The following is a 24,682-nucleotide window of genomic DNA, read 5'->3' as shown; positions in this document are numbered from 1 at the left end:
CAGGAAGGAGGGCAGTCTTATTAAAGCTGTAAATCTATTGTTCCTGTAAAATGCTGCTTTTATTTATACAAGACATGAGGAGCCACTTTTAGAAAATGCTGGAAAATAAAAACTAATAGAACCACTGAGACCAAAGCTGATTGATTCCAGTGCACATGGAGATGGAAACAGTACGGAGGAAAATGTGGAGTGGAGTCGAGCATAGTCATGCATAAAATACGAATTAAATAGAAATGCGTATGGGAATATATGCACATCTATTTATTTTATAAGCATCTGCTTGTATGTGCACATAGTAAACAGACCTTTCCTGTTACCCATTGTGTATTTGGGTTACACAGTCTCAAAGGTGATACCATCAGATATTTTATAAACTGGAAGCTACTGAAGAGGTGCAAAGAAGTCAACTGAACTAAAAGATGATTTTGGTAGTATGTAGGAAGGAAGATCTTTGAAATTCTAAAAAAGTAGACTGCTGTGCTATGATTTATTTGGGTTCCCTTCCAATTTCTTTGGTTTTTGAACTTCAAATGTTTCCTTACAAGAGAAATATTCCTGCATAATGTATTTATCAACTGCCAGTGTGATTGATAAAGCAATTGGTACAATCTGTTTCTTGCAGCGCATAAAATTTGATAGAAAAACTGAATAACATCTATGTTAGATATTTTGAGCTTGGTAAATTTTTTTTTTGCAAATATAAGTGATGCCTTCCAAATATTTGTGTTGGGTTGAACTTCAGCTATTTTTGGCAAATGGAAAGTATGGCTAAGATTTTATAATGATGTATTCACTTCTGCTTTAACACTGGAATTAATAATACAGTAGGTTTTTCAAAAATAAGATGAAAAAGACATTAGATCTCTTCACAAAAGAAAATCACTGTTATAAATATAAGGTCACAAGTTTTGACTTTTCTTTTTTTTCTGTTAATGTATTTACTTAATACTGATGGATAAATCTATTCCCTTCTTCACACATTGTGCTAAAAATGTGTCTAGTCAGAGAACGTGCTATGATTGCAAAGGAAATTTTTTTCATCACATTATGGCTTCTCACAGCACGTTTTAGGTGTTGCTTGCATTTCAGAAAGAAAAAAAAAAAGAAAAAATCTACCATTGAGAAAATGCTTGTGGAACATTTGTCAGCAAGAGTAAGTCTTCTGAGGTATGATGCTGACCTAGGGAGAGATTCCAAAAGATTGCTCAGATTTAAGGCAGCCATAAATGTCCTAAACAGCTCTCAGTCACAAGACATAAAAGTAAGGGAATAAGGGAAATATTTTGTGTATTTTGAGTCAGTAACCACTTAATACAATGTTTTCTCTATTCAGAGAAAGAAAAGAGACAAAACTTGGGAAATATCTGTTCCACACTTCTCATGCAATTCTTTTATCAAATATAAAAGATAGGTTGTAGTTATAGCAGATAAAATATCTCTTGAGTGCAAGACTGAGCACCACCTTCTATGTTGGTGAGACCTTTGCTAATACCCAGTTTCTGAGGTCATATCCATATAGATGGATGAGACACAAAACTATATTTTGATCTTCTATTCTTATTTTTTTGATTGAGAAGTAGACATCAAATATGGAAAGCAAATCATTCCAGCTCTGCTACTATGTTTGTTTTTCTTCTAACACTGCTCTCGTCACAGATGAGATATAGATATGAAAAGGCACAAGAGCTAATCATCAATAATTTGTTTGGAAACAGGTCCCAATGACTTCTTTGGCTAAGTGGCTAAAGTAATAAGTGCAGAATTATGGGCTGTAACTCAAAAGTTACAGAGGCTGTGGTTGAAGCCAGAATTTTTATGACATCCCTTGAAGCAACACGTGCTGGCATTTGATCACAAACCAAGTACTTTTCTTGGGAGCTGAACTATGGAAACTTTGAAATTTGACCTCTTTTAGCTTGCATGACCTTTGGATTCAATGGGATCCATACTGTATGAGTTTTGGTCAAACCTTTTCCCAAGGAAGAAGCAGTTGTGGTTTCTCTCAATCTTCCTCCCACTACCCCAATTTCATTTTCTAATTAAGTTATTGTTCTTGCTGCTACTTTCTCTTCATAGGGGAATTCTGCTTAACCTGTCTGCCTGTCTAACTCATGAAGTTAGTGGGAATTTAATCTCTGAATATTTTTCAGTATTGTGCTGCTGCAGTAGAGGTAGGGAGACACACACAGTGTCTATGAACTCACTGTGTCCAGTGCTCATGGAAACAGTTCTGGTTAATGAGTCCTTTAATACAGCAGAGAGCTGTAACCTGCCACAGCTCCATTTCCATCTGTTTGAGGATCCTTCTGGGCTGTGCTCTTTTCATCTCCCAGTTAAGAGGATTAGAAGAAGTAGTGTTATGCTGAGAAATACTAAATAAACCACCTTAATGAAAAGAATGGGAATGACAGGCAAATAAAAAAAATAGTGTAACTCTCTCCAATGACCTCTCTTTGAAGGGAGAAGGTGAAATGGAATTTCTTTGCTATTGCAATTTTATTTAAGATAAATAACTGTCACCATGATAGACTTCTTGTGTATTAGTTGGCACGTTGTGTTTCAGTGTAACTAGAATAAGCAATCAGATTGAGTGAGTTGAGTTTGTTGTTAGCAAGTACAGATAATATTTCTTAAGAGTTCCTGCTGGAAAAATTTGTGGGGATACTGGAAATGGTAAATTTACAAAACTTCTAAGAAGGTGTGCCCAGTTGTTTAGACTGAGCATCAGGTGATTTTTCTGAGATCTAGGACACCTGCATTTAGAATGGTTTAAGAATGTTTTCTGCATTCCTGCAGAATAGTGTTGTGAACCTTGGAGAAAGAAGATAGTGGGGTAAGCCAGATCTTAACTGATAGTTTGATCTGAACTGCTGTTTTAGGGTTGTTTTTTGTTCTTGCTTAAAAAAAAAAGAAAGAAAATAATCTTTCTGAAATTTCACTGAGTAATTCTGGCTGAAGATTTGCTGAAGGAGCAGAGCTCTGAGTTGTTTCTGCAGGTTTTGTAAGAAAGGTGGCTGACACTATTAGAGCTGCTCTTAGTGCTTCTGCATGACAAAGGTCTGCGGCAGGAATCCAAAACTCTTGGGAATGAATGTTACACTGAGCACTGCTCCTACGTGCTGTGATGAGAAATGATTCCTTCTTCCAGAAGGTACCAATGGGCCAGCAAAGTTACAGAGAGTTACCAGGAAGCAGGCTTTGCTGTTCTATGGCTATGTTCATGTTTACTTTTGCTTATTGAGGTAGGGACAAATAATTCTACTTACGGATATAATCTCAAACTAAATCGCACAATATTGGCTGAGATGAACAATAAGAGATGATCTTCACCCCCACTATTTCTCTATGCTTTTAAGCACTGAATGGAATTCCAAGGATGTGGTATTTCTTTTTCTTCCCAGCAGACAGATGAGTTCCAACTCTCTACTGTAGATAGTTCTCTTATGTAGCACTAAAAGGTTTCCAAAATTACTTAATGAAATCAATGATGTGTTTTTTTGCTGTTGTCTTTATGGTCACAACTAATCAATGTGTCAGGGAAGTTAATATCTTAAATTCTTTTATGTTTTCTGACAAAAAAAAAAAAAAAAAACAAAACTATTAAATGATGTCTTTCTTTCTCTACAAAAAAAAAAAATACTTAAATGTTTCTTCTGTCAATAATCTTGAGAGCATTGTTGCACTTCAACACAGGGTACAAACACTGAAAAATATATTAAAAGAAAAAAAAGTCTTTTAACCTTTGCCCTTCTTTCTTCTTGTTTCCTAATGGCATTTTCATCTAGACACAATCAAAACTAAAAGAGGATGCATAATTCAGGGAGGATGTGGGATCAGTGGGAACATATCACACTGCTAGGGTGAGGGGTTCGTGTCCTCACACCTAGATTTTACTTGTACTGTCTTGTACAAGACTTGTAAGTCTTGAAGAGCTGTTCACAGAAACAGGTAAGAAGAATGAAGTAGTATGCTATGAGAAAGTTCTAAAAACAATCAGGCCTGTAAATGCTGCATTGGCAATACTTATGAGCAAAATTAGGTGGCTTTTGGATTATTATGAGGCTTCTTAGTACCTCATAGAGCATCGTATTTACCCACCTGTGGTTGTGCAGCTGATCAGAAGCAGCTGTTATGAAAGGCAGTGCCTGGCTGCTAGGGCTAACTGTTCTGGAAAGGCTCCAGAGCATATGTAACAGGTAAGAGCATGCGTGTGGGGAGTGTGTAGGATTTCTTCTGTGGGAGTGGTAGAAGAGAAGAGGGAATGTATTGTTCTATAAAGAGTTTTGTGTTCAGTTTCCTGCCCTTCAGTCAGTATGTCTAGAAGAAAGTTCAGATGGGTTTCTCAGTTCCTCCATGCTTGGAAGGAGGTAAGATAACTGTAGCAGGTGTTAGGCTCTCTCCTCATGTGGAGACATGGGTAATCCTCTAACTTTCCAAGAGCTTGTTTTGAACTTTACTTCTAAGCTTTATCTACCTGGGTAGGAAAGGTCTGAACTGGAAAGAAAAAAAAAAAAAACCATAAATCCTCTCGTGGCATAGCTTGTAAGAGACTGATCTGGATAATTGTTGGTACTGATAACTGCATATATGAGTATATGAGATAATAGGTGAATGAAGACCACCTGGGTTTCTGCATCTGAAAGATTTACAAAAAGGAATTGTTCTCTGATGGATAAAACTTAAGATATTCCCTCTGGTAAGGAAATGAAATATTCTTTTAGCTACCTGTAGTGCTTTTGATCAATAAAGGGCTTCCCTGTCTTATGATGTAAGTATTTTGAACTGGTTAAATATCTTCTGAAATTAAATAGCATATTGCTACTACTGCTATTAAACAGTTATCAAGTGATGGAATGGTCTTAGAATTATTTAGGGAAGGAATCCTGAATTTGTGGAGAAGCTATTAAATACTTTGGTAGGACAATAAGCACTTGTTTTTCTAATGCCTTTTAAAAAAGAAAAACAACAACAAAACTTGTCATATCCTTGACTAATAATTCCTTTTGTGGTATCCTAATCTATTTTGCATAGTGACTAAAGTGCTGTTATACTTGGTTCTATACAACTGTAAGCTGTAGAGAGAGTTAGCTGTAGAGATGAATCTTTATGTAACTGCCTGTGGAATTTTTTTTTTTTTTCAGTAACTAAATAGTATTTTCAGTCTCCTTAATATTTATTTAGATATGCTTCATTCATACTCCCTGACAGCTATTTGGCTGGACTAGTTGCTTACAAACACCTTCAGTTGGAGCCCTACCCTTTAATGTATGCTCTCAGACAGTAATGCTTCTTCAGAGTATAATTACATAATAGCATTTGGCACTTACAGTTCTATCTGTACCTGTTCCCTCCTTGTATAGGATGTTACTATTGTAATTTTAAGTACAGGTGTCTCTTAATTCGGTCTTGCTTATGCATTCACTGTTGATTCCAAGTGACAGCTGTGCTGTCAGTCTGTTCATCAGTTTCCCCCCATTTGTTGTACTAAATAATGTTCTCCCTCGCACACAACCTTAAGGTGCTGTTTAGCCCCTTTTGCTGTGCTGGTCTGCTGCACCTGGATCAAAAGAGAAAGGAGTACTCCATTGTTATGAGCACACAGTGTTTCAGTAGTAAAAATCCTCAGGAAAATAAAAAAAAATTTGAAGGAAAGTAAAGCCATAGTAGTGAATTCGGGCAGGTCATGTTCGTAGATTGTCAGGATTTGTGTGGAGTGTTCTCTCTCTGCATTGTGTGGTGTAACTAGTAATGGGCATGGCACTTGTGTCTCTACTGTTTGGCTGTCTTCATTCTGAATACTGTTGTATTTCAATATGTGTCCTTGCTGACTGCCACATCGCTGAGTTTGACAAGTTGTTGCTGGAATTTGAGTGTGCTGACATAAATTTTGCATATGTGTCAGCAGAGAGTCAACAAATAATTTTCTTGTGGCAGAGTAGATCCTGCTTTGTTTATGTAAAGTAGCAGATTAGGAAAGGCTGCCTTTTGAGAGAAGGGGGGCAGCTATATCTGATATTTATTTGATGAATCTTTCAAAGAGCTGATTGTGCCAAAAAATACAGCACAAAAATATCCCTCAGGCAAGGTGTGCCTTAGGTTACTGGTTAGGTTAGGTTTACTGATATGATGAAAAGTAGTTTTCCTTATTTAGACTGCACTGTATTTGTGCAAATAGTAAGGTAATTATTTCTGTAAAAATAACAAGTCAGCGGTTGATACTTACTGAGCTATGCTATTTTAGGATGATGGGAGTCTAATTTAGTAATACAGTAACTGTATTACTCAGTTTGGAACAGTGCAAAATTAGTGTTGTGTTGAAATACGTGTCATGCTTGTACAAAATATATAAATTGTTTGCCCTGACTCTTACTCTTTAAATGTTTAGCTTCCAGGGAGTAACTGCCGGGAATCGGAAGAGGAGAAAATTTTTCTACTTCCAGTAGAAATTACTCTGTAGAAATTTTTAGCTAACATAGAGGCAGCTGAAAAATGAAGTTTCTGCATCAGTAAACCTGTGGCTTTCTGTAGGAGAACTGCTATGTCAGGTTTTAATTCCTGCTAAAATGTTCTTAGTAACGGTAAAATCTACGATGATTCTTTATATGAGATGGCTAATAAACCCAAGAATGTTGTTTCTGGTTTTGTTTTGTTGAGTTGCTGGCTGCTTTACAATTTATGTATAAAGACAGTTTTCCTTTCTGAGAGCCAGGCTGTCCCTAGAATTGTTCAGGGGAAAATGGAATAGCACTTGCCTAGGAAATGTTGCTACAGTCCCCCTTAGCGTGATCAACAACAGAAGGATTCATTTGTTCAGTATCCCTTTTGATGTTCCTCTGAATTAACAAGTTCAATCTTCTATGAAGTAAGAATAACCTTCACGTGTAAAGCAATACCATGGTGAGATTTAAGTTCTACATATATCCTTTGATGTCCTGTGAGGACAAAAAGATAAAATTCTGGTGTGCATTTTCCAATGGAAATAAATCATCCTGTCTACCTGACCCTTTGGAGAATTCTTAAGAACTTCACAAGCTCAGGACAGGAAATGATCTTTAACCCTTTGTTTCATCTGTTTCTCCTTCTGCTTCACAGAATTGTCGTGGCTATGGCTTTCTTTGCATAGTAATCACAGCAGTAGCATGCATTTCTTGGGAACACTTTCAAAAAAGAAAAAGTAATCTAGCTCTCACACAAAGTACAGAAAATTATAATAGATAATTCTGTTCTGGGTTCTTCTAATAGTTCATATTTTTAAATACGGCAAGAATTAACACATAATGTTTCTCTAAACCGAGCTGCTTATAAGTGAGTAATGATGGAACAAATGCTAGAAGTAATTTTTGTCTTCGGAGTGAGTGAAATTTATGTGTATATATATATATATTTTGTGTCTGTGTGGACTTTTTAGAATTCTCTTGTTTTTGAGATTGAGCTAAGAAACTCAAGATTAGAGCTAAGGAACTTTTATTTTCTTGGGGAGGTTGTGAGGAGGGGAAGCAAGAAGGTTATCTTAGGTATTCTTCAAAACATAAACCTTTTATTAATGTTGGAATCATGGCAGCTTTCTCTGATTGGACAATACTCTGTTCCTGGGGTTTTGACTTTTTGGAGATGTGTGGAAAAGTCTGCAGTCAGAATGGGAGAGCTGATGCAGGTAGCTAAACATGAAGCTTGAGTGTTTTAAGCACTGTTTTTCTATCCTGCTTAGAACAAGTTGCTTCCCTTACTACTTTTGGTGGGCCTGGATTATCTATCCTTACCACAGATCTTACTTTTCTGATGTGTGAGGTGGATAGGAAAGACTGCTGCTGAAAAGAGCTACTGACAGATGGTGCTGGTGAAGCTAACTATTTTGAAGGTTTGTTTTTCATGCTAGGGACAGTGGTACCAAGAGGATCAGACACCATACGGATTTGTCAGGTGACTTGAGGAAAGAAATAGCACACTGTGAATATGAGTAAGAAATGACATACAAGTAGATGCTTACAATAGTGCTTGTAACAATGGCAGGAGCAGTCAGTAAATATATACTCGCTTGGTCTTCAAGATGTTGCTTTGAGGATTGTGCAATGGAGATTGTGATGGAATGAGCCATTTCATATAAAACAGGAATCTGAGCTCAAAACTGAAATGTATTCTGTTTTTTGTAATATGAAAGGTTGTTTTTTTTTTTTTTTTTTTTTTTAATGTTACTTTATTTTGGCTTAATTTATCTAGAGTTATGATAGATTTCCTTAGTGGAGCATTCTTGTCTACCTCTGCTTTTTTTTTTTTTTTTCTAGATGCAAGATATGAGATAGACTGATGAAAGGTTGGGGGTGGTAAGTGGTAAGATTGGCCTCAGTTGTAGCAGAATGCTTGTAGAGGAGGCAACAAATGGCATCCATGTTCAGAACAAATCATAAAGCAAAAGTGAGCAGACCGTAAGCATAAGGAAATGGGAGACCTGTTTACGCAGAACATGAATAAAAATTACTGAAGTAATCAGTGACTTTTTTTTATCTCAGAAGAAGAACTGGTTCTATCTGAACTACTCAACTCCCAGAATTCTAAGGCAGAGACTGGTAGAATGAAGTATGAATGGTGAGCACACTGTTGGAGAAGATCAAATTCAGTACTGTCTAAGGAACCTGAAGTGCAGAAGTCCCTGGGACCTTTATGGGATGTACCTGAACGAACTGTCAGATGAAGTTGCTAAGATACTGTCCATCAGATTTCAGAAGTCATGGAAGGCTGGTGAAGTTTCTAGTGACTGGAAAAGGGGAAACATAATGCCAGTTTTTAAGGAGGGAATAAAGAAAGAGACAGGCAGTCAGTTTTACCTCAGTGCCTGGCAAGCTCATGGAGCAAATCTTTGTGGAAACTATGTTAAGGCACATGGAGATCGAAGAAGTGATTTGTGACAGCCACCATGGGTGCTGTTTTATTAAGGGCAAATTGTATGTGAAAAATTTGGTGGCCTTCTAGAATGAGATTACAGCAAACGATGCCATCTACTTGGGTTTGTGCAAATCATGTGGTACTGTCCTGCATACCATTCTTGTCTCTGTGTTTGAGATGCATGGATTTAATAGATGGACCATTGAATGATCACATTCAAAAAATTGCAGTCAAGGGCTCAATTTCAGCAATGAGTGATATCCCTCATGGGTCTGTACTGGGACAAGTATTGTTTACTATCTTTGTTGGTGACATACACAATGGGATTGAATGCATTCTCGGCAAGTTTTCGAATTACACCATGTTGTGTGGTGGAGGAAAGGAACATCATCCAAAGGAACCTTGAAAGGTGAGTCCATATGGACCTCTTAAAGTTCTACAAGGCCAATGCAAAGTCCTGCACCCAAAGAGCTCCGTAAATAGGCAAAAGACTAACATTTTGACCAGAAAACCACCACAGAATCCTGTGTTAACTTGATCCAGTCAGATCTGCTGTTATCTCAGCCCTTTAAGCCCTAAATGGTCTGGTGGGTGATAATGCTGCTCATGGTGAGGGGGGCTGGAACCTGGTGATTTTTTAGGGTCCATTCCAACTGAAATCATCCTATGGTTCTGTGGAATACAGTCAGTATTTTTATTTTTTTGTGAAGTATTTATTTTGAGATGTTAGCTTATATACTGGAGCACAACTTCTTATTGCACAACAAAAGCGCACCCAGTAAGCCTCCTCTAAAAAAATAAGCCTGCTCTCTTATTTTCTGAAGGTAAACTTTTTTTGTTGTAAATGAGTGAAGGAAAAAAATGGATAAAATTGTAGGAGACAAATGTGAGCAATTACGTAATCAAAATGTTGGTTCATTAGTCTTCTCAGCAACTTCTGTTTGCATTGATTGTTTTTAAACTGCTCTATGTACGTCATAACATATCTTTGATTACATATCAGCATGTGCACTGATGATGCTTTTATAATTCTGTTAGTCCAGTGAACAATTATGACATTAACTACTCAGTTTTTCCATAGTGCTTTTTGCATAAATGCAGAGGCATATTAAAATTGAAGGAAATCCAATTGAAGTTGGCAGGCATCTGCTGGTTTAAATTTGTTCAAAGTAAACAATTGAAAAGAGAATTCGAAAGTAGTTTTCAGTAATGTTGCGAGTCTTTTCGCTACTTCTCTAAAGTTAGCATAAGAGGACTTTGGGTTGCAGTAACAGTTCCACGCGAGATTTGGTTTTTTTGAAGATTGTTTCCAGAAGGCCTGGATCAAACTTTTTAAAGGTGATACTGAGTTGAAGAATAATAGCAAAGGAGTGGCGATGTGGGGTGCTAGTGAGGGGACAATGTAGATCGTAATGTCTTGCAAGCTTGGATTACTAGCTTTTAGAGGCTATTTTGTAACAAAGAATTGTTAAGTGTTGATTTTAAGCCTTTGCTCTTCTTCGTTTCTGCAGAATACCTTTAAAAGTTAAAATCTGTATTGGTGGGAAAAATGCTAAAAACAGTCCTTGGTTCCAGGATCAACCACGATGATTCACCACGATAATCCTGTTTATATTTTGCATTATCTTGCTCTAAAAAAGAAAAGTTTTGGGGTGTGTAGACTCTAATGATGCTCAAGCCAATAGTGCAGAACTATGCCAGCTGACCTTCTGTAGATTTGAGAACTGATTGCTTTCAGCATGCTCTTGGTGGAGGAATGGCCTAGAAAGTGGCCTGGATTCTCTCTGTGTAATGTTAACTTTCTAAATTTTGGTGTCTAACCTAAGCTATCACTGCTCTAATTAATGTGAAGAGGTGTATGTCCAGTTAGCCAGAACAGATAACTCCAACAAAATAGAGCAGATGGAAAATGGTAGATGAGAGAAATACTTTGCTTCTCTGCATCTTCCATATGCTCTTCAAATGAATCATTAGATGTAAAAATTCCCTTTCTTAGGTCTAGCAGGGCGTGACACTAATAATTATGTCCCACTAAGTTATAAGGTCACTGTGCCTATTGCCTCTCTTTCCTGCTTGATATAAAATATATTTATAAATACTGTGGATGCCTATTAGTACTAAATTTCACGGAAATCAGGAATGGCAGTTTGTGACCTAGGATCTGGGCTGTGACCTAGGATCTGGGCTGAAAGATGATAATAAAAAAAAAAATAACAAGGGACAAATATAATTTCCATGGTCAATCCCAAGAAGAATGAAAGATGCATATGAAAAATTTTATTCAGGAGCTGAAGCAGGAAGGCTGTAGCAATTGCATGGTGGCTTTTATTGAACCATTTCTGGTCTGATGGTGTTCAGCATATGAACTAAGAGTTAGCTAATTTCAGTTTTTTATAATAAAGAGCACAAGGTGGGTGGTGGTGGTGGTGAAATCATAAGCTTAGTGTACTGTTAGGTTCTGTTCCAAAGTTTTGTTGACTGGAAGGCCCCGTATTTAGGTGGAACCCACTTAAATAAATTAATAACTGTGGATACGTTTCTAGCTAGTTCTGATTATGGGTAGAGAAAATACAAGGAATCGCCCATCAGCAAATTTGATATTAGAACCTAGCCAAGACTTTTGAATAGCGAAGCCTATCTTGATACGTTTTGACTGTATGTGTAAGAGTTAGCGAGACCCTGTTTTAATTTTTACTTCAGTGATATATTTTGATATATAATAAAACAGCTTTTCTTTTTCAGAGAGAAAAGATGCTCTTTGCCTATGTTTTGCTATTAGCTCTCTTTCCTGTCTCATGAAGGAAACTTTGCTGGAATGCAGCTTCCCTCTCTTCCCTCAGTTAACCAAATAACAGCTGAAAGGTTCAGTTCTGGAAGTTAGATGTTGATGTGTATAAGTTTAAAAAAAAGTGTGTGTATATATATATATATATATATATATTTAAAAATATATATATATTTAAAAATATATATATATTTAAAAAAAAAGTGTGTGTGTGTATATATATATATGCTGTTCCATAACCCATATTATATTAAATATCAACACTGCAGAAAGTTTGAGTGCTAACTAGCTGAATCAGTCTCTGAAATAGAATAATAAAAATTTCTCAGCATTACATGAAGTAATAACCTTCTTCTTCCCTGTCTCTTCCTGCCTCTCAAAGGAAAAAACACCCACAGCAATACAAACAAACAAACAAAAAAAAAAAACAACCATGGATTTGTGAATATCAAAATGTTTGAAAATTCAAGAAAGGCTTATGTGAGCTTTTGAAAAATGTCTACACAGAACTTCTATAGACTGGAGTAGAAGTTAAGTGTCCAGTCTCCCATTTTCTTTTGGAAATTCCCATAGATGGCTGTATCTTGAAACAGCTTGTGTTGTTTCTCTGTGGCATTGAGGACAAAATATTTTTTTTCTGTGAATGTGAAGCAAATATCTCTTCATTTGAACACTGCCCAGTATTCAAATTTTATGTGGTCTTAAAATTCAAAATGGAGAAAATAGATTTGGAAAACTAATTTTAAAAATCTATTCATTGGCCTAATGTGCAAAACCATTTCTCTCTGTACCATCAATTAACTTATCAGCCTTTGCAGTTTCTATCCACCTATGGAAGTATTTTTCTCCCGTTCGCTTTATGTATTTTATTTCTTTCTGTTTCTTCAGTGTCATCTTTTCTGCAGTTATTTATCTGTGATACTGTCTGTGGGCTCATCTGCCACTATTTGGCCTGTATTTCAGTTTCTTTTACTGATTCATATATAGAGTCATAAAATGTGCTGACATCTCAACATATAGTCTTCTCCTTTCTTTAATAGCTTTTTTTTTTTTTTCCCCTTGGATTTAAATTCTGAAGTACTTACTCCAAGATAAAAGTCAGGAGTTGGCAGGTTTGTATAAATACTTCTCCAAAGAAATGGGTATGGGTACGTTGGTTCCCAGGCCCCATGCCTGAAGTGATACATTAAGAATGCAGGTGTTCTACATGCAGAAATATACCGTGGGTTTCAACAGTGCTGGATAGAAGTGAAAATTGAAACCATAAAGATACTAGCTTCCTTTTTAATTTTTTAATGTTTTCTTGGAATGAGGAGATGACACGCATGGAGATTGTGCTAATATTGCTTGCAATTCTAGGAGGAAATTTTCTTTTTCCTCAATTCTCTTCATTTTCTTTCCTTAGTTCATTTTCTTTCCTGTCACTCACGCTTTCTGTTTTGTGAGATTGGGAATGTGAGATGCCATGCTCTACTGAAGTACTTTAGAAAGTCTTGTCTGTAATTAGTTGAAGATTTTTCTTCTTACCCCAGACAGTGCAGGCACATAAAGTCACCCTTCTGTCTTCCTTGTTCTTGGATTTGGATATTTTATCCATATGGCTAAATTGATTGTACATCTGAGAAAGGTATCTCAGTGGACAAGTAACTCCAGGATTACTCAGCAGTATAAATTGATATCTGTCCTCCTTCAGATCCACGTGCAATCTGTGTCTCTGCCTACACTCTATCTCACACTCTCTTCTCCCTTGTTACAGTGTCTACTGCCTTGGATTCTCATTACGTGTCCTTTTGTTAAGACCAGAGAGTTCTGGTATTGCTTTCCTATTTAAAGTCCCTCATGTTTATGAGTTGACCTTTCCAGGAAGAAAGTCTTTGTTTCTCATACAAATCTGTTCCTCTTCGTCTCTTGTGGCATCTTCATACAAAATGCACAGTTTCCTTCTTTCAAAAAGACAGCAGTTCAAACTGTAGAATCTGGCCTCCAGTTTGGTTTGCAACCATGCAGAATGAAAGTAGGGAATGCCTGTTCACAGCACCCTTTCACCATCTTGCTGAAGACTCCAGAAAAGTTCAGTCTAGGACCAACACCTTTTGTGGAAATTAGCCCAACAGTTTTGAAAGAGTTCTGAACAACTTCAGCAATGTTTAAGAGAAGTGTTAGCCAACTTTAACTTGGCCTTTTGTATGCTTGTTCATTCAGGCATACACATTAGTAGCACTAATAATGCTTAGTGCTACATATTTTACCTTGGCAAGCCCTTACTATGCTCTGAAATTCAAGAGGTTTGCTAGCACGTTAGATTTAAACCAAAACAGATCTGGTTCTGAATTCATGGAAACAACAGGAACAAACAAGAGCTGTTTTTACAAGACATTGTGCATGTATGCTTCAAGAGCCCAGAACTTCTCAACATCGCAGTGCTTGCCATACAACCAGTAGGAGGGATATCTGCCTAAATTTGGAAATAAGATAGAGTATTTGTGCTAAGCATATTATTTTAAGTGCATAGCACTTGCTTCTGCCTGTGGGTTTTTTTCGGTACTGGATGTGTTATTTTCACAAACTGTTCTTGTTCAGCTTATTTCTCCCCCCAGGCTTCATAAAGCAGTGGGAAGGAGTCACACATCTTTAACATATCTTCGATATGATAGTCTGAAAATAATTCTAAGTAAAGTAGAATATTCACAGTAACAAAAATAAATAAGCTGTTATTTTACACCTTGTTACTTTTGTACTGATATCACAAGATGCGATATCAGTCTGTCAAGGAGAGCTCAGAACAAGTTGAACAAGCAGTCTTGTTCAAAAGACCTTCCTTAACAGGACCACAGGTCAGGTTTTTCAGGCGACTTCCCACGAAGCAATTGTGTCTGCTTTTGCATCAACCGGAAAGGGAATGAGAGAAGGAATGGTAGCCAGTTTAGGCCTTAAGGCTGTGTCTGTGTTAGGAAGCTTATCAGGGCTGGAAGATATGTTTCAGAACAGTCTAATGATTCAATATTCAGTGAGTTTCCAGGCATGGTTTCGATATGTGGTAATCACTGCTCTCTTGTAATGCCTTGAGATGGACAGCGTGGGCTAATAGCTACTCCTAGTAAGAAGTAGAGAGGAAGTCCCTGCCTTGTTTGGGGGGAAGATGAATCACAGAATTGTAGGGGTTGGAAGGGACCTCCAGAGATCATTGAGTCCAACCTCCCAGCCAAAGCAGGTTCCCTACACCAGGTTGCACAAGTAGGTGTTCAGGTGGGTCTCGAATATCTCCAGAGAAGGAGACTCCACAACCTCCCTGTGCAGCCTGTTCCAGTGTAGTTCCGTGAGTTAGACAGATGGATGCAAGCTGTTGTGCTGTAATTTTTCACACAGTAAGAAATGGAGTGAACTCTTTCATTTCCCATGGAAATGCAGTTCAATAAGACAAGAGTGTGGTTACAGGACTGAGCTCTAAAAGGGTGACTATGACAGAGATTTGGATTGTCAAAGTTAGTTCACTAATCCTATGGCAAGTTTTTTATTGAACACTAATTCTTGAAAAGCTATCATTATTTCCTCCAGAAGTAGTATTTTCCTGACAGCCTACAAAAAAATCAGGTCCACATTGCTTTTGGAGTGTGTGAAAGCCTTGTATTTTTCATGTTTCAAAATACAAAGCAAATGCAATTGTTGGTTTCAGAAGTAATATATTTTCTGTTTGAAATTGGTCATGTTTTGCTGTATTCATTTGGATCTTTGACCAATGATTTCCTTCTTTCTAATTTGTCTCTCTTTCACACAAAACATACTTATGTGATCCTAGGAATACCTTACCAGGTATTTTTGAAAGATAGATGTCCTCAGACATCTGTATAAATGCTGAAGCTTTGATTATTATTTTTTTTTATTTTTATTTTTTATTTTTCCCCTTTAGTGTACTTTAGTGCTCCGTTAGTGGAAATGCTCCTGAACCAGTGATTGAGCACCTGGTGAGAAGGCAGGGCCAACCCAGGGAAACTCAGGTGCATGCAGTGCCCCTGAGTGACCAGAAGAGGTGGAGCTGGGATCCACCCCTTCCCACACTTCATTTAAGCGTTGGAAGTGGAGGTGAGGGCATCTTTTGCTGGAGGTCCCTGCCTACATCCAAAAGTAATCAGCTCTTTTTCTTCATTTCTGCATCCATGGCTGCTGTATCTGGGCTCGTTCTTATTTGTTGTAGTCAAAGACTTTGCCAGCCTGTGATTATCATCCCCATTGTAGGAGTACACCAAGTAAGTGCAATTTTGGAGTAGTTTGCTATGAAAAAAGGAGTTTGGAAATTGTGGAAGTACTGGGCCTATCTGAGCTGTGCATGCATCTTGTTGTAAGAGTCTGGAATTTGTGGTTGTCCTGAGAACGGTTTCTGTGTTTTTCTGTGCTTTAGGTAGATTTGTCTTGCACTGGGCCCAGTGCTGATATTTTGAATGTTCCTGTGTTCCTGCCTGGCTGGGCAGCCCAGGGAGTTGGCTGGTTTGGCAGAAGTCCCCATCTTAAACAACACTGGCAATTAATTTGAAGTAGTGGCTATTGAATGCAATATGAATATCTGAATGCACTTTCAGATTATTTGCTTCGATTTAAATGAAGCTAAAATGTAAGACAGCAAATAATAGAGCTCCAGGCTTTTTATCTTCGTCTAAAGTGGGTCAAAACAATTTGGAAAGCTATTTATGTATTTATTTACTATACACTGACTAAGCTACAGATGCAGGTAGGATGGTAGACTTGATTATTTTCATACCCTAATCCTAGCCTGATAGTTTTGGCCTTTTTCTCTATGTTCATTTATAGAGGAAAATGAAGTCTTTGAATTGGATGAAGAGCATGTTGATTTCTAATTTTTCAAAGAAGTACCTATGGAAATACAACTGAAAACAAGCAGTATGCTTTTTTTTAATTTTAAAGGTGTTTGGTTTTTTGTTTTTTTTTTTTTTTAATGTGATTACATCTTTGGCAGAGAAAGAACCTACTTTATCTGACTCTTTTTTTTCTGCCTTTAATGTTTATGGAATATGGAGTATTTTGACATTGAATAAATTGCTTGTGGTGTGTGATCCAGGGCAAACTGTGTAAAAGAAAAAACAGTCAGATTGTCATTTAAGTAAATGTCTTTATCTCTTTAGCTTCTCTCCTGGTCCTCTTCCCTGTATGAAATTATAATGAAGTAATAAAAACAAACAGGAAAAAGACCTGCTGGATGGGTGCACTGTATTATTATGCACCTTTCTTTTGTAATGTTTCTGATGCAGTTGGCTTAGTATACTTTCATGTGAAGTATTAAAAAAAAAAAAAAAAAAAAAAAAAAAAGCAGGATTTAGAGGAAGAAAGCTGAGTAGGAGCAATCCTTTTCTTTCTCTGTCTCTGTTGGAACACTGGCTGAAGGGTGAAATTCAGGCCCCACTGAGCAGGTTGGACTTTGAATTCACCATACAAGAAATGAGCTTTTCCAGGTCAGTTAGCGCCTCGTATTGGAAGCCTATGTTTTCCTAACTAGAGAAAACAATCCACAAAAAAAGGAAGAGAGTAGTTTCTCAGCAACCCAGAAGTGAATCATGCTGCGGGAATCATGATGTGGAGCTAAAGCTTTCCAGGCTCTGTACTGGAGGTGTTTCTCTGATGATTGTGACTACATTCAATCTTTTCTTTGGGAGTAAATGTTGGGTTGAAATTTAAATTTTTAAATTTTTTTTAAAGGGAAAAGCTACCATCTTTATAGTGGTCTATTTGAAATTTTTAAAATCATATCTGGTTTTCTACTTCTTAATTATAGTGCTTTTTTTTCTGTATTTTTTTTTTTTTCCAGAAGATTGGTTTAGAGAGATTTAGAGCTACCTATAAAAATAAGTCAATTATAGTATTGCAGAGAAGACAAGAGTTCTGAAACTTCACCATGTTCACTTCCTCATGCTGAAGGATGAAGCTATTTGATATCACTAAGTATGGTGACAGCATTCTCGCAGTTGGGCTTTGATACAGTGATGGTCTGAGGACCTGTAAAGAGGGCTGCCCTGTTACTTTACTAAGGTTTCCTGCAGACCTTAGGAATGGATTTATCTGGAGCAGGACTACCAGAGGTTTTATATCCAGAATAAAAACTGCAGTGTAAGTTTGGCTACTTTGACACATGCTTCAGAGCAGCTGCCTTCTGGGTACTGGCAGACTGAACTACTGAATATCCAATTTTTAATGTTTGTGTAGACTTTTAGAAGCAGAAAATAAATTATTGTTGTGTACAAGAAATGTATTTATTTCCCTCTGAATTGCTGGCATGGTGAGGTTATGAAGGTAACATTGAAGTTTTGGGGAGTGAAATGGTAAGAGGCCAGAATGGAGATATGCTGCCCTAGCATCCTGTGATGACAGCATTATTACCTGGTAACATTTAGAACTGAAACTTGCTACTGCTAAATTACCCATTAGCAATCCAAGCTCATGACTTTGTTCTTTTCTTGCTTGTATTAATGAATGTGACTTTCCACTGTCACAGGTATGGGGATATGAGTTATGGAGATATTGTGCATACCCTCATGGATAAGTTGGGAAGGACAAGTTATTGGAAGCTGTATTGTGACTGGCAGTGTAGGCATTTGTGATGCTAGCAGCTCTCTACCAGAATGTAACTTACCAAAATAAAGTGACATTTAATTACTAAATAAAATGATTAGGTAGGGGCATATACATACAATTCCATACCTGCCGTTTGCTTCCTAGATGTGTCTCATGCCAGATTAAACCAGCTTTGAAACTGATTGTTACTTTGCTAGAATGTTATCAGTCTAGATTGCAGGGTTGGTTTCGCATTTCAAGGTGTTTTTTTTTTTTCTCTAAATGTGCTTGTGGAGTTTGGTGGTATTTTAGGAGAACAAAAAATACTACTTAGGAGACCTGCAGTGGTAAGATGGACACACAAGTCACCTGCAAGCAGCCAAGAAATGAAACATGAAAGCTCTTTTCAGTTGACATGTCTGAATTTGCAGTCTTAACCATTGCTCGCTTCTGAATATCTGTTGATGCCAAAGGCAGTTACTTCAATTCGGCTTTTTCACTAGGTGTGCTTTTGGTTTGAGGTGAACTAGCTGAGCTACAGCTGGATTTCACTTCTGTTTGTACTTCCTCTATTAAATTATCTGAAACAATCTTAGCCAATGTCAAGCCACTTTCTGTGATTAATGTGTGCTGGGTATAACTGTGTTGCAATGACATAAAATTATCCGCTGTATATATTATGTAGCCACAGTTGTGGATGTAGAACAAGTAGTACTGTTATGCCAAACACCCAAAATAACCTTTGCTTTAGCATTCTGTAGCTTTGACAGACAAGCAAATACTGTATAGGAGAGAGAAAGGGAGATTATAGAAGAAAATACGCATGCTGCTATGATTTCATGACTCAACACTTTAATTCTCTCTGTCATGTAAAAGTTTTTTCTTTTTTTTTTTTTTTTTGCATATTGCTTATGATAGCTTTTCTTGTCAAATGTCTTTAGAAAAATCCCAGAGTACTATTGTAACTCAGACTAATAAATTAGTGGTTTTAATTTTTTTTTTTGTTCTCTATTTGTTGTCAGGAAGTAGATAGCACCAATTAATTTTAAAGACAGTCTGTCCTTGCCTAGTAAGAATGGACACCTTCACTTTCTTTCCTTTTTTGTTCCCTCTGTAACATCTTTTTTTATTTTTTTTGGTCCAATGCCCGAAGTATTTCAGTTTGCTGTGAATCCCAGAACTTTACCTTTTTCTACTGTTAATTCTCTTTTTGTTACAGGGCTAAAGGATTGTTCTTGTTTTCTGTAGTGCTCAGCTTATTTTTCATTTATATCCTTGGATTTACTTTCCTTGTCCTTAATTTTATCCTGATAATCTAATCAGTTTGCAGAGAAAATGGGATTAATCCTGGCTTCTTTTCTCTCATCCTAGCCCATCTTCTTCCTTTATCGTTGACAGCTGCACAATTTTCATTTGGCATACAGAGTCGTGATTGTGGAGTCTGATTTCAGTCTGCTTCCTTATTAAATAAGTAGTACTGTCCTCTCCCACTGGGAAACATTTTTCTGTCTGACTGTACTCACGCTGCCTTCCTGCTTTGACTATCATGACCTCTTTATTCACTTCTCTCTACCTCTTTCTTGTCTGTTACCAAAGACCTGTGACTAAACATCTTTCTCTCCCCCAGTGCATAGTAAGACTTTATATTCTGAAAATCTCCTGTGGATGCCTGATTCCCTTGTGTAAAATGTTAGTACCCTATTTAGGTCCACCAAAACTCTACTTTCTTTACTCCTAGTTTACTGCTCCTTTCTGTTTCCCTTCTTTTGCAACAAAATAAGGGAGGTGGGGCTATGATTCTTTTTAGGTTAAGTGTTTTATCTTATGATAAAATATCAGGCTTCACTGTTTGCCAGTAGTGAAGTAGAAGACAGTGAGAAAGCCAACTGTATATATACTTGTGTTTAACTAGAGAATGGTACTGTGCATTGTAATAAAGATAGACATGCTGGCATTTTGAAAAGATTAAAATCAATTTTATTTTTCCTAAAATAAAATCAATTTTTTTTTTTCTTATGTCTTGCATCTTTTTATTCCCTTCTCCCTCTTATTTTACCTCACTGCCTCGTTATTCAGGCTAAGAGCTCCAGGTCAGGATGATTTTCCTTGCTTGCAAAATGCCTTGATACTACAGTGTATTGTAAATAAAGAAGTGTATTTTACTCATTGCCCCCTGACTGCTGAAAGCTGAGGCAAGTTTTGGCAATACCAACGTTTTTATAAGACTTTTCTTTGCTATCCATACTGTTGTAGCCTGAATGCTTTGAACTTGCATGTTTATTGTTTTTTGAACTCTTTTCCCTAACTTTCATGATCATTTTAGTGAAAATACAGACAGGGTGTTTTCACAGATACAATTTTCTTTGTCAGTCAATTATTGTAAAGAGTAGAATACTCTCAGAGCTGTGGTTTCAGGTTTTAAGGCAGTTTCCTTTAATATTTGAGGAAATATATTAAAGTTGAATGTCAGTTAATAATCATGTAACCTGAAGGGAAAATCTTTGTGATATGGAGTAAGTTCTGGAAAAGTCTCAAATTCATGCTATGGTTTGGGGGGGAAGAAAAAAAAAAAGCAACCCTAAAAAAGCCCTTAAAATGCTCTAGTTTATGGTTCATTATGTTCATTTAAAACATAGGAATCTTTAGATGACGCAGACACCTGCTGGCATGCTTTCTTGTGTTTTTCAGACTCTTGGGGTTCTGGATAATTTAATTACAAAAAGCTCTCACTTCAGTCTGAATGCTATATAGAATTTTTAAAGAATGAAAACTCCAGTTCTTCTTGTGAGGATATTAGTATATTTTTTTTGTATGTGTATTTGGGTATAAGTGAATAAAGTTCAGTTTGTGATGCACAGTCAGCAAATTGACTCCACTTGCTTTAAAGCTTTAGAAAGACAAAATGACCTTGGGGGGCAGAGGCTATTTGATTAGATTATATGTGGATGTAAGGCAGGGGATTTGTGAATGATAGGGGGGAATTTTGAAATGAAATGCAGGGGAAGGAAGGAATATGACAAACAAAGCTTTTTAAACTGCTGACCTTTTTTTTCCTACAGTGCTTTCAGCTCAGTGAATTAATTAGATTAAGTTGCATCACTCCTGGTTGCTGGAAGGATTTAGCAGAAAAGGGAATTCCAGTAGTTGCCTGTGGATCTGAATTTGGCAATTGCAGGGAACCTATGGTGGTGTGGTGCTACCATTTACTGGATAGTTGGATAGCTGCCTCAGTTTTTATTACTTTTGTGATATGTGGAAACTTGGCTTATGGTTGGGAAAGTATATTGGAGAAGGTTTTTCTTTTTTGTAGAAGAAACCAATTTGGGCAACTGGTAAACAAGCAAATAAACAACTGCTCCCCAAAACACAGAATGTTTCAGCACTTACCTTTTCTAGGAGCTTCTGGAAGTTCTTCTGGTGTAAGCAGGGGAGGAGCGCTTGGTGGAGTAAGGAACAAATTGCATTTTTCAAAACTTCTCAGTTTTCCCTAACATGTCCTCATTAACTTCTTAAGTTAATCTCTATTTATCAGCTCAGTTCTTTGCCACATGGAATATTCCTCCATCTATTTCCTGGTGACTCCTGATAATTCCCTTATGATGCCTTTCAACAATTAATTGGTTCTGGCCCGTAACCATGGCATTCTCATACATGATGCACTTTTCTCTTTTCCTATGTAGTGTTTCTGAGTCCTCCTTTCTCTAGTCCTTTTATGCCAGAGAATTCTAAAAGGATTCTAAATCAGTGATTTATTTCTAATTAATCCTTAATAAGGGGCTTATTCTTTTTGATCTGAGCAAATACAGTCCCGTAAATCAAGCCTGAGAGATTTTCTTGAGTAAAGGGATAAAGCTAGTTTCACACTTGAGAGTCTTTTTTTTAAGCCACAAAAAACAACAACAAAAGCCCCAAGCCAAATCCCAAAGACTGTTGTTGTTGTTGTTTGTTTGTTTTTAACCTGAAACTAGTGCCAGCTTAAATTAAACTAGCGGCTCTGCCTGAAAGAATGACTTGTAAAAATCACAGCCACTAGATGATCTTTGATGTCCCTTCCAACTTAAGCCATTATATGATTCTCTGATTATGTTTTCTTACTTCATTTAAGTTGCTCAGTAGTTAGGACTGCTATGTGAGATATGCAGCATTCCTGAAGATGTGGATATTAGCCTATGAATCTTTTTTTTTTTTTTTTTTTTTGCCACCCAGCAGAATGTCATAAGCAGCAAGTAGTAAGAGATGCTTGAAAACAATAGACTCTTAAAATATTTTATCTGAAGTATAGATCAAGTGTCCCATTACACAATCTCTAGGTTCATTTCATCAATAATGTTGTGTCACAAAATGGAAAAAAAAATCTCTAAGGGCTGTTTTGGGATTTGAGAGAGCTGGATTCTCAATCTTACTTTAGTAAGAGAGGATGCTGGCATAAAATACAAACTTGACTAAAACAAAATCTTCTTTCCTGGATGTTGGTTCTATTCCTGCATGCTGAGCTGATTTTCCAAGCTGGTGATTTAGACTTAAGAGTAAGAAAAGTAATTAATCTTGAATGTTCCAGGAAATTTTCAAGGAGTATAGTGTAGTATTTATTATTTCTGTGAACATTCTTACTATTCGATGAAATAAGGGTGTATAGCTGGTTGTGATAGTTATTTGTTTGAAAGGAAAATTAATGTTGATGAATGCTTGTTGCATATCAGAGATCGAATGTAACCTCTTTATCTTTAACTGAGAAAGACTGCCCTCTTTTGGATGTAATTAGAATTGGTTTAATTGCCAAGGCTACAACTGCTTGAAGATGCCCAGCTTTGTCTGTAGAAGCTGGTGAATTTCCATGGGTGAATGAGGTGGACACCACTTTGATATCAAAATCTATGTAGCTGTGGTTATCTATGACGGTTGTAGTCAACATCTTCAGCAGGAGATTGTTAGTTGCATTTAAGCTTCATATCATGCTATGCATAATGTATGTAGTGTGTATATATCATATTAATGAGAATGTGGGATTTCCTTATTTCTAATAATTTCCCCTTCATGTGAGATTATGCATGGCCATAACCTAGCATATTTTTGTTGTTCTGTTTTATTGGTTCAATTTTTTTTTTCATTAAATATATAGAGTGCTTTAGTTACTTTTTTTACTTTCTAATTTTAAAGATCCTCTTTTCCATGTTTTGTGACTCCTTGCCCTAAGAAAATGAATGCATAGTTTCATTTTCTGCATCATAAATTGATGAAAGTAATGAAGCTTGATAGATGGGTGGCAAACCAGACGCCCATGGCTTAAAAATAAGTTTCATGAAGGAAATAGTGAAATTCGTGAAGTCAGTCCAAGGTACGTTTCTATCAAATACATACTCTAACTTGTAATAGTTTGAATGGCATTTGATGACCTACGTTAAATGAATTGATTGCCATTCATTTTTGAAGGAGCAGGTGTTCCAAATTTCATCAGAAAGGCTGTGGATTCGTTCTGGACTGTCTAGCTACCAATTCAGAGCCTGGCACTAAAACACTCACAGGTCTGTGGGATCATAAATATATCTGCTTGACTAAAGTAGAAGGGCTGTCTTTGTGCTTAACTATGCTGACAGGGAAAAAAAACCTTGGATTTTATACTTTAAAGTAGCATAGAACAACTCAAGTGAGTATTTAGGGTTTAGAGCCTAGATGAAAGGTTTCTATTAGTTTAGTATATTCAAATGTGATTGTTTATAATGCAGTTGTGTTTTAAAGACTTCATAGAATTAGATTGTACTGTTCTAAGAGTTTGCACATCATCTACTCCAAAGAACATTCAGTCTAGGTATAAAATGAGATAATTGATGGATATAGGCAGCATGCTGATGTAATGCTACAGCATTGGTCAGTATAACAGAGATAAACATTCCTGATCTATTTTAAATCCAGATAGGAAAAAACATCCTGACATGATGTTTTGACTTAAAAATGCCTGTCTTATGTGTACCATGTGCTTATGATGGTATTGGAATACTTGAGTTGTATTGATAATGCCAACTAAACACAGAAAATGTAGTCACCACCTTGCTAAATCATGTGTACTTTATTGCCTTGTTAGATAAAGCTGCCCCTTGGCAGCCTTTCCCATCATCATTGTTTTATTAATGAGTAGTTTTGCTTTGCATTTTGAAACAAGACATTCCTCTTCTGGCAGACTGTGCTTTCTGAGGATGCTAATGCAGATTGTATATGAAATGAGTGATGACTCTCAATGTGACAAAACACATAAGTAATTTATGAATTATAAAGCCTCTTATAGGCTACTGAGCAAGCATATCCAACTGTGTGAGGATGAAATTATCATATCAGTTATGTATTTTTAAAAGAAATTAATTTCTTTTTTACTTGCTTTTACGAAGCAGTCCACTCCAGGGTCTGTTTCATCACAAAATAGTGGCAGACAAATTTTGTTAGGTTGTTTCCGGTTTTCTCTTTCGT

General features: G+C 36.7%; 1 long non-coding RNA gene across 1 annotated transcript in view; it reads left to right on the top strand.

Annotated features, from left to right (window-relative positions):
- Positions 1–4,693: 4,693 nt before the first annotated feature.
- LOC122185793 overlaps positions 4,694–24,682 on the top strand; it is a 39,439-nt gene continuing 19,450 nt past the window's right edge. The window contains exon 1 of the long non-coding RNA XR_006180974.1: positions 4,694–4,768. This is a non-coding gene — a long non-coding RNA (uncharacterized LOC122185793). The remainder of the gene's footprint in view (positions 4,769–24,682) is intronic.

This window comes from Lagopus leucura, unplaced genomic scaffold (assembly GCF_019238085.1).
Source record: "Lagopus leucura isolate 7727_CA_CO unplaced genomic scaffold, USGS_WTPT01 Super-Scaffold_73, whole genome shotgun sequence".
Taxonomy (NCBI): Eukaryota; Metazoa; Chordata; class Aves; order Galliformes; family Phasianidae; genus Lagopus; species Lagopus leucura.
The sequence above is the reverse complement of the archived record's forward strand: the minus strand, read 5'-3'. Positions and strand labels throughout refer to the sequence as shown.